Source organism: Choloepus didactylus, chromosome 1 (genome assembly GCF_015220235.1).
Source record: "Choloepus didactylus isolate mChoDid1 chromosome 1, mChoDid1.pri, whole genome shotgun sequence".
Lineage (NCBI taxonomy): Eukaryota > Metazoa > Chordata > Mammalia > Pilosa > Megalonychidae > Choloepus > Choloepus didactylus.
Genome location: NC_051307.1, coordinates 191,819,895 through 191,833,248, shown reverse-complemented (window position 1 = coordinate 191,833,248; position 13,354 = coordinate 191,819,895).

The following is a 13,354-nucleotide window of genomic DNA, read 5'->3' as shown; positions in this document are numbered from 1 at the left end:
CTTCCAGAGTGGCTGAACCATTATACAGTCCCACCAACAATGAATAAGAGTTCCAATTTCTCCACATCCCCTCCAGCATTTGTAGTTTCCTGTTTGTTTAATGGCAGCCATTCTAACCGGTGTTAGATGGTATCTCATTGTGGTCTTAATTTGCATCTCTCTAATAGCTAGTGAAGCTGAACATTTTTTCATGTGTTTCTTGGCCATTTGTATTTCCTCTTCAGAGAACTGTCTTTTCATATCTTTTGCCCGTTTTATAATTGGCGTGTCTATACTATCGTCATTGAGTTGTAGGATTTCTTTATTTGCCATAGAGTTTTAGGACTGAAAATGACCTCAGGTCACCTAGCAGAACTTGCTCTCTTTATAAATGGAAAGATTTTAAGTCCCAAGAGGTGAAGTGACTCACCCAAATCACACAGCAAGTTGGGAGTCGAGCACGAGTCAGAACTCAAGTCTTCTGAAGAACAGCCTAAGGTTCTTTTTGCATTACACTCCACTGAAAAATTCTCATATGATAACTTTTAGAAGAGTTGCGGAGAAGACTAGAAAGAGTTCTTTGGGGTTGTCTATATTTTCCAACTATAAATTCCCAAATGATTAGCAGGATAAAAGCATCTGCTTAACGAAAAGTGGTGGGTAGAAGGTTGACCTTAATAAAATATGTTTTTAATAGTAAAACCAGTTTATCAGAAAAATTTTTGTCATCTATATAATTTAATTTAATTTAATTTAATTCCCAACATGAATTTTTTAAAAAAAAGCTGCAACACTTTTTTTTTCTTACTACTAAATACTTATTTCCTGTATGAGATCAGTCAGGAAAGTGCCTTCCATACCATCAAAGGCAGGACCACAATATTACTTTGAAGAGTAATATTGAGACTGTTATGTGAAAATTAAGAAATGGACTTAGAAAGCCTGGGATGCTGAGAATTAGAATGGGGACATTTGTGTGGTTAATAGCATAATATTTGTATTGTTAGTTGCATTTTCAGGAAATTTTTGCTACATTGCCAGAAGAACTGATTAGATCTCTGCACCTTTTGACAGTTCTTTATTCCCAGAATTTAACTTCTACCAACACCCATTATTTTTCAGGGCTACAAACACTTATTGGGTGCCTAGACTATTTCCAGCCTATTCTAATCATTAGAAAGGATATTAGTTATTCTTCCTTTAAAAAGCTTAGCACCCCACAGCAGTCAAGGCACTTTTCATCACAGGATTCCCAAGAGTGATGACCCTCTGAAGAATAATGAATCAAGAAAGGAAAAAAATATTATTAGGAAAACTATGCAGAAAACCAGAAGAATCTTGACAATCAAAAAAAGCAAATGATCGTCCCTATGCCAAAACATAGATGCGTATTGTCACAACCCAATGAAATATGCAGAAATTAAAACAGTTGTATATTAAGCTATTTCTTTTTATTCTTGAAGTTTTATTTAATAATGATGTCTTTTCAATAATAATTTTTTAGGAAATAAAAAATGGCTACCAAAGACAAATTCACATAATTTCCATTTTGTGAATGATCTATGGATTATATTGTAGATTAATTCACTAATCCAAACTTGGAATTCTCTCCCAGTGACTCACAGAGCAAAAAATATCTTCATGACAAGAGGTTATGGACAGGGGAAGTATGAGTCTATCACTATGAACCATAATAATGATCCTCTCCATCTTGTGGGTGCCCCTTTTGGGCCATTCATTTCTTGTAAATTTGGCCCCCAGTGGGTGAAGGAGAGTGTCCTGGACTCCTCTGTTAAACTGAAGGGGTCTGAGGTTGAGTTTGCTCCAGGATCAAATAACAGCCCCCAGGCACTCTGCATTTCCACCTTTGCTGAAACTGCTCAAACTGTGTTGCCTTAGGGTGACCACTTTTGCATCTCTGAACCTGTGGGTATTATCTGATCTGTTGATTCCATCCCTGAGGCAGGGCTCTAGAGACCAAGATGCCTGGCAAAGCTCATATCCTTCAGATCTCCTAGATCTTAAGAGCAACTCTTAAGAGAAAACCAGGAAGATTTCCATCCTGCCCCAGGGAAAACACACCCAAGTTAGGTGTTAAGGTAGAGTGTCAAGATGCTTCTCTTTTTCTCTCCTGATAATATTCATCTCTGTTCCTTACATGGGAGAGGGGTTTGTGAAATACTGTTTTATTCCTACTTTTTTCTCTATATGACTTTAACTTGGTTCAGAATGTCCGTTTTGGAGCCAGGCTGGGAACACCTCTGTCTTGGTTTCCCTGATGACCAGAGGACATAATAATATCAATATGATTTCAACCACACTCTCTTCTTTTAGCTACCCCCAGGATCCTCAAGGGCCACAGCTTCAAAAAGAGGTCCTGAGTCAGTCACTTCTGCATTTTACCTACACTAACTCCAATCTTCAGAACAACCTTGCACATCCTTCAGATGACTTGCCCAAGGTCCATACAGCTCCTAAGAGACAGAATTGTCACTGGTCCTGGTTATAACATCTACTTGGCACCAGTTTCCCTTCTTTTGTTGCTATCCGTCCTCCCCGGTGTAGAAATAAATGAAGAACACCCAAATGAGAACAAAGGCAATTTATTCAGAGCTTGCTATAGCCAGGGAGTCAGCCACCATCACTTGTGTTTGGCAGAGACTGAAAGGCGGGCAGAGGAGTGGGAAAGCTCTCTAGTGGGAAAAGGGTGTGTGCCGATTGAAGGCTGTTGGAATAGGGAAGCTGGAGGAGGACTAACTAGAAGTGAGACATCTATGTGAATGGTTAGGAAGCATATTTGGCTTTCTCTTGTTGGTTCTAAGTTGGAAATAGGGGCAGAAGTTAGGGACACTGTCAGTTATTGATGAAGTCCTAGCTATTTTGGATCGATTGTTCTGGGGATTGTAGTTTGCCTTCTTGAGATGCTTGTTGTAGATAGTGGACAACTTCCTGGACCAATAGTTGCAGGTAGTGGACCAGAATTTACTGGTCTGGTTTCTACTGATAGTGGGTCAGAGATTTTCCAGTCATTGTCCATTTATACAGTCAGTCTCTCACTAGAAACAGAGCAAGCTCCCCAAAGCTACCTAAAGCCATCAGGTCACAGTTAACTTCTTTCTCATTGGTGCTGCCAGAAATCCTTGTTTCTCATTGTAGATCTCGTCCATGTCCAACTTGGTGTTTTTGGTTTGTCTTCCCTTGAAACTCTAATCACATCTTGCTCTTTTCTTTTTTTATCACTACCAACTATATCTACTACTTGCAGTGCCTGGCATGAGGTTGGTCTCAGGAAATGCAGGCTGAATTAAGACCCAATAGCACACAACAATAGCACACAACAAGAAGAACATAAATTGCCACCTTGTCTTCTGGTCAGTCATTGTCACGTGGCCAGAGAATTGGTGGCACCTGAAGATTGTGGAGTCGCAGAGAACTGGGTTACATCCCAGCCTCGTTGTTTACTTGTTGGATGACCATGGGTTGTTTATTTCCCCTCTCTAAGCCTCATCATTCTAATCTACAAAAGGTGGTTGATGATTCCTACCTCAGGGGTTGTGAAGAAGATAAGCAGCACCCCAAGAGACCTGGCACCAAGTACGTGTTAGTAACGGCCCTTTATATTCTTAACCACAAAAAGGACCCTTATCATTTTATCTCTGTGCCTTCACCTTTGCTAGAAATCAAGTCGTCTTTCAAACTTACTGTTTTGAAATAATGTCCAGAAAAGAAAAGTTGCAATAATATAGAAAGAGCTCCTGTATATCCTTTTCCCAGATTCAAGAAGTGTTAACATTTTGCCAAACTTGCTTTATTGTTCTCTCTATTTATATGAAATATGCATAGTTTTTTCTGAGTTATTTGAGAAAAATTGCAGGCAACCTGTCCCTTCATCCCTAAACACTTCAGTGTGGATCACCTAAAAGCATGGACATTTCTTTGGTACAATTGACATGGTACCATTGTCAAAATCAAGAAATTTAATATTGATTCCATAATATTAACTAAGATGATGCCTATTTTACAACTTCACCAATTGTGCCTGTAATCTCCTTCACAACAACTTTCTTTTTCCCTGGTCCAGGATCTAATCCAGGATCATGCATTGCATTTAATTGTCAAGTCCTTTTAGTCATCTTTATTCTGAAACTACCTCTGCCATTCTTTGACTTTCAAGACATTGACATTTTTTAAAAAATACAGGCCAGTTATTTTGTAAATTATCCCTCAATTTGGGCTTGCCTGATGTTTCTGTGTGATTACATCCAAGTTAAAACAAGTTTGGCAGAAACACTACAGAAGTGCTATTTTCTTCTCAGGGGGCACATGATATAAGTTAATCCCAATGTTGATGAAATTAACTCTGACCACTTGGTTAAGATGTCTGTCAATAGTAAAATTACTACTTTTCCCTTTGTATTTTAAGAGCCGTTTGTGGAGAGATCCTTTGAGGTCACGTAAATATCCCATTCCTCATCAACTCTCAAAGAAGCCACTTTGAAAAATGTCTGTAGTTTAGGATGTGTTCTGTTTTGGTTCCAGAGGCATGAATTCTTACTTGCACCAATTTCCTGTGTGGGAGACTTGTGGTTAGTGTCTGGTGCAACTAGGGAGGGGTGGGGGAACTTGGAAATTGTGGTCCCAGGAGCTCACCATTGTGCACCAGCACCCAAGTCAGGGTGGCAGCAGGGCAATAGGAGAGAAGTGCCCAGCAGCAAAGTACAAGCATTTTGGAGACATCAGGTGCCAAAACCATAGAGTGGGCCTCAGGTGCATGAATGTGGTGGCTCATTTCCTCTGCTCCTGCAATCTTGCTTTCCATCTGTTCCTTGTGGCTTTGTTTGATCTCATCTAACTTGGGGGCTTTAGCATACATGCACACGTCACTGAGGAGGGTCTGGAGGATTAACGGAGAAGCTATGTCTCATTCCTCTGCCTGGGGAATGCCTAAACCAAGTAACAGTCATGTAAATTACCAAACCTGCAGTTTTCAGAACCCTACTGGAGAATCTGGGAGTCAAAGACTGTTAGAAATGTAGGGCACCACGGGTTTATCTTAGCATTCACAACTTTTCAGGTGGCTAGGATCATTACCAAAAAGGAAATTACAGGTTGATCCTACTGTTGAAGAGAGAGGTCAAACTGTAAACAAAATAGCAGCACACTGAACAAAGCATTGTGCAAAAATGTACATCTAGACCAACTAGGATTATCCTAGGAATGAAAGAGTGGGTTTTCATTAGACAAATATGTGAGTGTACTTCACTACATTAACAGATTAGTGGAGAAACACCAAATGATCATACGATCAACTCAATAAATGCTGGGAAACGTAAAATTCAACATGCCTGTGGAGCAAATGAAACTCTCCTTCTCTGCTAGTGAGAGCATAAACTGGTACCACCAACAAATTTTTTGGCATTACCCACTAGAGTGGAATATATGCATATTCTATGGCTCATCAATCTACTCTTAAGGTATATACCTAACACAAATGTATAAATTTCACCAAAGATACTGTGATGGTTTAGAGGCATTCTGGACCCCAGAAGATCGTGTGCTTAAAGCTAATCCATTCCTGTGGGTGTAAACCTATTGTGGGTGGTACCTTTTGATTAGATTATTTCAGTTGAGGCAAGCCCCAGGTGGGTCTTAATCCTTTTACTGGAATTCATTATAAGAAGATGAAATTCAGAGAAACACACGAAAGAGAAAGACACAGAGGCGGAGAAAGCCAAAGACAAAGCAGCCAGAAACAGAAAGCAAAGAAACCCAGAAGAGAAGGGAGAGACCAGCAGACACCACCATGTGCCCTGCCATGTGACAAAGGAGACCAATATCTCTGGTAGCTAGTCTTCGGGGAGAAAGTAACACCTGTTGATGCCTTGATTTGGACATTTTCTCAGCCTCAGAACTGTAAGCTTATAAGTTAATAAATCCGCATTATAAATGCCAACCCAATTCTGGTATATTGCATTTCAGCAGCTCTAGCAAACTAAAACAGATTCTTACCAAAATATATTCATAGCAGCACTATTCTTTATAAACTACTGGAAACTGTCCAAATGCCCATTAAAAGTAGACTAGATAAATTCCGATAAATTAACACAACAGAATACACTATAACAGTGAGAATGAATGATCTACAATTAAACAAAATAGTATATAGAGATGAATCCCACAAACGTAATATTGAACACAAGAAGCCTGACACAAAAACTATATGATTCCATTTAGATAAAGAAGGAAAAAAAAACCAAGCAGGTGAAACTAATCTACAGTATTAGAAGTCAGGAGACCAGGGTGAGTGATTAGATGGAGGCAAAGGTGGATTCTGTCTCTTGATCTGAGTGCTGATCCTACAGACGGGTTCAGTTTGTGAAAATTTGTGCACTTATGATATAAGCATTTTCTGCATGTGTATTACATATCATTAAAAATTTCGAGAGAAAAATTCAACAGCTTTCCATGAAAACATTCTTAAAGATAGAACTTTAACTTGCAAACATAACTACCAAAACCTATAGCGATTATCCTTATTAATGAGGAAATGTTGGAAGTATTCTTTGAAATTAGGAATAAGATAGACATGTCCCCTCTATTGCCACTTCTACCTGGTACTGGAGATGCTAATCTGCATAGTAAGTCAAGAAAAAGAATAGCACAAGGACTGGAAAAGAAGAAACAAAAATGTCATTATTTACAGAAGATATGGAAAAATGAATCTACAAGTGTAGATGTAAAAATGTAAAAAAAAAAAACACAAAAGAATCTACATATAAAATATTAAAATTAGTAAGAGAATTTAACAAAATTTCAGAGTGAAAAGTTGATAATACACAAATCCACTGCATTTTCATATCTCAGCAACAAAGAGCTATAAAGTGTAATTTTGTTCACAACGACTTATTTTAAGATAGCATCAATAAATATGAAGTATCTATATATAAATCTAATAAAAGATGAGGAAGTACCTTTATAGAGAAAATTATAAAACTTTATTAAAAGACATTAAAAAGCTCCTAAATAAGTGCAAAGATATGTTGTGTTCATGTTTTAGAAGACTAAATTTGGTAAAGATGTCAGCCCTACTCCCACCCCTGAAATTGATTTAGGGATTCAAAATATATTTTTTTAAATGCCCACAAGATTTTTCTGTGATTGACAAGCTAGTTCTAAAATTTATTTAGAAATGCAAATGCCTGTAATGATCAAGACCCTGTTAAAGAATAACAATGTGGAGTCTTACCAAACCAGATGCCAATAATTATTATAAAGCTATGGCAATCAAGACCACGTGGTTTCACACTGAGAACAAATAGAACAAAGATACAACCCAGAGGCAGACCCACTCATAGGTGGAAATCTGTTTTATGACTAATTCAGCATTGCATCTCAGTGAGAAAAGGAGAAAAATTTCAGCAAAGCGGGGTTGAGGGGTCAATTTATGAGCCATATGAAAAAACATTTTAGCCTCTTGATAACACCAGTGCAAAAATTATTTTTCCAAATAATTTAAAGATAAAAACATGAGAGGAAAAGTCATGAAACTTTTAAAAGATAATAAAGGGAAATACTTTTAAAGAGACACATAAACAAGCACTGATGTTTAAGAAAAGCATGGATAAATTCAAATACATTAAAATGAAAAACCTCTCATTGAAAGACATCATACAGAAAGAAAAAAAAAGCCAAAATTTGAGAGAAGATATTTTCAACGCATTCCAAAATCTGTAAGAAAGAGATGCAATACTTTTTCAAAACAGGTAAACTCTTGAATAAGCTCTTTACAAAAAAGAAAATCCAGATGGGCACGAGACATAGGAAAAGGTGCTTAACCTAATTAGTAGTCAGGACAATTAAAATTAAAAACATAATGAGATGCTACTTCACACTCATCAAATTTTCAAAAATTCAAGTGGAATAGGACCAAGTAAGGCTTTTGTGGCTGTGGGAACTCTTCTATAGAACTGGTGGAAGCAAAAATCACTTTCATTGTTCTGGAAAGGAGTTTGGCTTATCTGGTAAAGGTGAATATGGGCATCCTCTGTGACCCACAATTCCAAGACTAGACTTTCACCTGATGGCGAATCTTGCCTCGTGCCCAGGAGCTACGTGCAAGGCCCATCATGGCAGCGCTGTCCATGACAGCAAAGTTCTCAGAACAACCCGCTCATCCATCCACAATACAATGGGGAAGTAAATTGGAATATAATTATATGATGGGATAAAATAGCAGTGAAAATACATGCAACTGCAACTACACTCATCAATGACGAATCTCACAATATAATGTTGCACTAAGGAAGCAAGATACAGCATAATGCATGCAGTATGACTCCATTGATAGAAAGTTCGAAATGGGCAAAGCTGAGCACTATTGTTTAGGGATACACACATGGATGGTAAAATTATACAGAAAAGAACAGGAAGCATTAATAAGAACTGGATGGCTTATCTCTGGGTAGCAGCATGGGAAGGGGATGGGACTGGGAAGGGACACACAGAAGGTTTTGAAGGTACTGTGATGTTCTATTTCTTAATTTGGATGCTGCATACATTGGCATACATTTGACTGTTACTTTTTAACTGTATATTTATATTTTCATGATGGAATGTTGAACATATCTTACTATAAAAAACTTTAAGAATTCATGACAACAAACAGACCAAAATAAAAAGAGAGGATTGGACCAGATAGTATCTATGGGCTTCTTCAGCTCTCACTTATTCATTTATTCATTCATTCATACAAGAAACGTTCTGGGGGCCCTGGGGATTCCAGGAAGAACCAGAACAATCTAGCCCATATACCAGTAACCATGAGTCTCGGGGTCTGCTGAGGCTTCTCACCCCCCAGTATGGATCTGTTCCTGGCCTAAATTTGTCACCCCAAGCCTCCACTTTGTGTAAAATACAGCCCACTCACCAGCTGCCGCCAACAAATAAAGAAAACAGAACAAAAAGCGATCCATCCTATTAAGAATTTAAAAACTTTACTGCATCACCCCACATAAGGTCCTAGGCACCCTCTCTTCCTCTTCTCTCCCCTTAATCTCTCTCTCCACCTTTGTCTTCCTCATTCTCAGGAGCCACATAAACTCTTCTCTTAGTTTTTGCACAGCCATGTGTTACCTTTCCCCCCGTGACTCACGCATACCCACCCCAAGTGGCATGGTTCTTCCAGACAATCCAATGAACACCCCAAGAAGATGCCTAGTGACTCCGTCTCCTCCATGTTGTTTATAGCTAGGCCAAATACACTTGTTACTGTGACAGAGGAACGCATCAAAGGCTGCAGGAGCAAAGGAAGAAGGGGTCACCATACACTTGGAGCTTCGTACACCACACTGCTTCAGGGTGAGAACAGGGGGTGACCTGGAGGCCAACCTTGAAGTTCGGGCATACCTTGGTGCGGAGAGTGAATCATTATTGCGAGGAAAGTATTCCTCTGGGAGTCACCCCAGCTGAGCCACCAGGTCACTCTGGAACCCTTGGAAAGTCACTGAAACTTTCTGAGTATAGAGAAAGTCCAGAGCTTCTCCAATTTTAATGTGCATACAAATCACCTTGGAATCTTATAAAACTGAAGATCTTGATCCAGCAGTTCTAGGAACCTGAGATTCAGCGGGTCTATCGAGCTCCCAGGTGATGCCAGTGTTGCTGTCTGTGGATCACATTTTGAGAAGGAGTCAAGATCTTCATCTGTAAAATGGTGGAAAATCCTCCAGAGGATGTTGTGACTTAGATGAGATAATACATATGAAAGTGCTTGGGAAGTTTTGAAGCTCCTTAAAAATGCAATGGATGTTACCATTGGGGAAATAGGGTGTTCCAAGGCTTATTCAATAAACTAGGAGCGGAATCACACATATCTCTACCGCTTGACAACTGAGCCCATGGCCACACCCAGCAAATTCAGCAGCTGAGTCCAACAGAGGTGTCGGCTTTGACAAGGAGGACACACCAGCACTAACGGAGGGGACCTGGAGAAGAAAGAGAAGACAGCAAAACAAGGACACCCTGTTTTGGCCAACAAATTTGCCTGAGTGTCCAGTGATAGGAGGAGAATCTCTGCAAAAAACAGGAATTCCTGAAGGAGAGTGAGGAAATATATACACTACACACTGTCCAAACCCAGAGAGGACTCCTCTCAGTTCCATATTTTCTTTAAAGGCCAGAGGCCTGGCAGCTCCACAGAGGGCTCTGAACATGGCCCAGCAATGACCAGAGTGAGTGAGATGTACATGAAGGAGCAGATGGTGGGGAAGGTGAGCTCAGGACCCCTTTGTCCTGAAGCCAAGGCAGGGACCCTGCACAGCTGCATGAACTGGCATCTGAAGGCCTTCCCACCTCCCAGGCCCTGAGTCTCCACTTCCCATGCTGGCATGATGCTCTCAGGTTCTGCTTGTTCTCTGCTGGGCAGCAGAGTGGACCACCAGATGGAAAGAGTTTAAGTGATTTGCCCAAGTCACACTGGGAGTTCCTGGCAGAGCCGACCCCTGACTCTCCCGCTCCATGCTGCCATCAGGGACACATGGGCAGGCACCCTGGGTGGGTCTGTTTGGGTGACTGAGAAGTGATGCAGGAGGGAATTTAAGAAATCACCAGCACCTGGGGAGTAGTGTTAAAAAGAGAACAAATATTTGTTCATCATGTACGATTATGTTAACTATATGTTAGTGAGTTTAACCTCACAGCTTCATGAGAATGATATTTAATCAAATTACAATTATAAAGGTTCTTATATAGTGTATCACACAAAAGAAGTGCCTGGCAAATGTTTGGCCACAACCCCTATTACTCCATTTGACAGTTCAGACATCCCAGGCTCAGAGAGTTTAAGCAACTAAACCAAAGTCACACAGGCCCCCCGGCCTTGTGTTCTGTGTTCTTTCCATCCCGTTTTGCTGTCTGCTAATAGGCCAGGCTCGGGTGTGGTGTTAGATAGAGGCCTCCCATTTAAGGGGTCTGACTCCTTGTGTCTGAAGTTGGGCAAGTCTTTTCTAACATGTACCCCTGGTGGCATTAGGAATCTTTCTGCCTTTGGGTAGGCAAAGCATTTAAACACTATGCAGAGTGACTGGCCTCAAAGCATTGCAGTTATTAACCATGTCAAATGAAAAAATTACTTTTTTGCTTCAGACTTGAGGGAGGAAGGCTTCGTCAGAGGATCAAGGGGCATTTTCGTCAGAGGTTCAAGGGGCATTTTCAGTAGGTGTTCGGAGTTTCCACCACACGCGTAGATGTCTGTCACCTTTATACACCCCCTCCTCCCTTCTCTCTGCACAGACTGTTCACAGCCAACACAATCCATCCAGTGGGGCCAGTTCTAGCCTTTGTGGTGTAGAAGCACTTGCAGCTGCGTGGTGGTTAGGGCAGAAGGGCACTTTCATCAGCAGGTAACTCTGCATTGGCACGAATCACAAGAGGGCGGATGGGCCTTTTTCAACCCTGTGCAAAGAGAATTCGATTGAACATAATACTTTGTCCATGCAACTTATTAGCTTTTTGGCCACATTTATCTTCCATAAATAAATAATAGCTACAGTTCTTACACATTCTAAATCAGTGTTTCTCAATTTAGCAATTTATAGACTCTCGGTGTGAGGGCTGCTTTTAAAAATATCAGTGTTAGGGCCCCCTCTGGACCAGTGAAATCTGAGTCTCTCAAAAAATTTTTTTCAAGTTTCCCAGGTGATTCTAAGGATGGAGAGCCACTGCTCTGAATCTTTGCTACTCAAAATGTAATCTACAGACCAAAGCGTTGGCATCACCTAGGAGCATGTTAGAAATGCCGAACCTTGGGCCCCACCCCAGACCTGGTGAATCAGAATCCTTGTTTTAACAAGACCCTTGTGCAGTATGTGTGTATATTAAATTTGTGAAGCACTGGGCTAGAATAGCCCTTCTTTTAATTGCTTGGGTTAGAAGGAGAATCCCCTGGTGCCCATCACCAAGCCCATCATGGAGCAAGTGTGTGAAGTCCATGTATTTCTCAGAGATGATGTTCAGGCTATTTAGTAACCGATACTGACCATAAACTGCCGAGGCAGCAGTACTTCTGCACCCTGGCCGAATGTCAGTTCCAGCTTTACTATTAATATTCTTGTTCTTAGAGCTTCCTGTCGTGGCTGCAAAGATTATATCTCAACTTCAGGGGCCTCCCTGAGGGTGAGAGGCTGTAGCCAGCACGCTAGGGGCAGCTGCTCAGCTCCCAACCCTTCCATTCCCTCTGCTTTGGAAATAGCTCCAGCACCCAGAGGAAGGGCCCTCGCTGGCTGTTGGGGATTTGGAGGGTACCAGTGAATCCTCCTGACTCTTCCAGGTTCTGAACAAATTTTCGAAATACATATTGAATTTAAAAATAATGTAAGCTTTATTATGAGTAAAGCCAGAACCAAGGACATAGGCTTGAATGAATGAACCCAGTAAGGTTCTAGCAGAAAACAACTCACTTTTTAAAAATTATTTATTTATTTATTTATTCAAATTGTGGCAAACATACATAACATAAAAATCATTTTAACCATTTTAAGTGGACACATTCTTTGACATTAAGCACATTGACAACCCTGGACAACTTTCCCACTATTTCCAGACTATTTTCAACATCCTAAACCAAAACTCATGCTCATTTAACAATAACTCTTCATTCCCCTCTCCCCCCACCCCTGGTAACCACTATTTTGCTTTCTGTCTCTATGAATTTGTATACTCTAAGTATTTCATATAAGAGGAATCATACAGTATTTGTCCTTTTATGTCTGGCTTATTTCACTCAGCATGATGCCTTCGAGGTTCATCCATGTTGTCACTTGTATCAGCACTGCACTCCTTTTTATGGCCAAATAATATTTCGTTATGTGTATATACCATATTTTGTTTATCCATTCATAGGTTGATGGACACTTTGTTGCTTTTACCTTTTGGCTATTGTGAATGATGCTGTGACGAACAGTGGTTCAAGTCCCTGCTTTCAATTCTTGGGGATATATACTTAGAGTGGCATTGCCAGATCATATGCTAATTCTATGTTTAATTTTCTGAGGAACTGCCAAAATGCTTTCCACAGCGGCTGCATCATTTTACATTCCCACCAACAATGTACACTCTATTGACTCATTCTTCCGTACACTCAGGACTTCTCAGGCAGATCTCATATCTTTCTGAGTCATAATCAGGTGTTAAAAGCCTTTTTTTGTTCTTATATGTTAAAAAAGTCCAGTCTTTAGCACATCCCCCTTCCTGGATTGGGCCTTCCTTGGACTGAGAAAACTGCACTGAGACAGAGCAGAGGAGCTGACTTCCTCCTCATTTCCCCTCTCTGTTCCTCCATTTATTCTCCCCACTCACTCTGGTACCCCTCTTTCCTCAG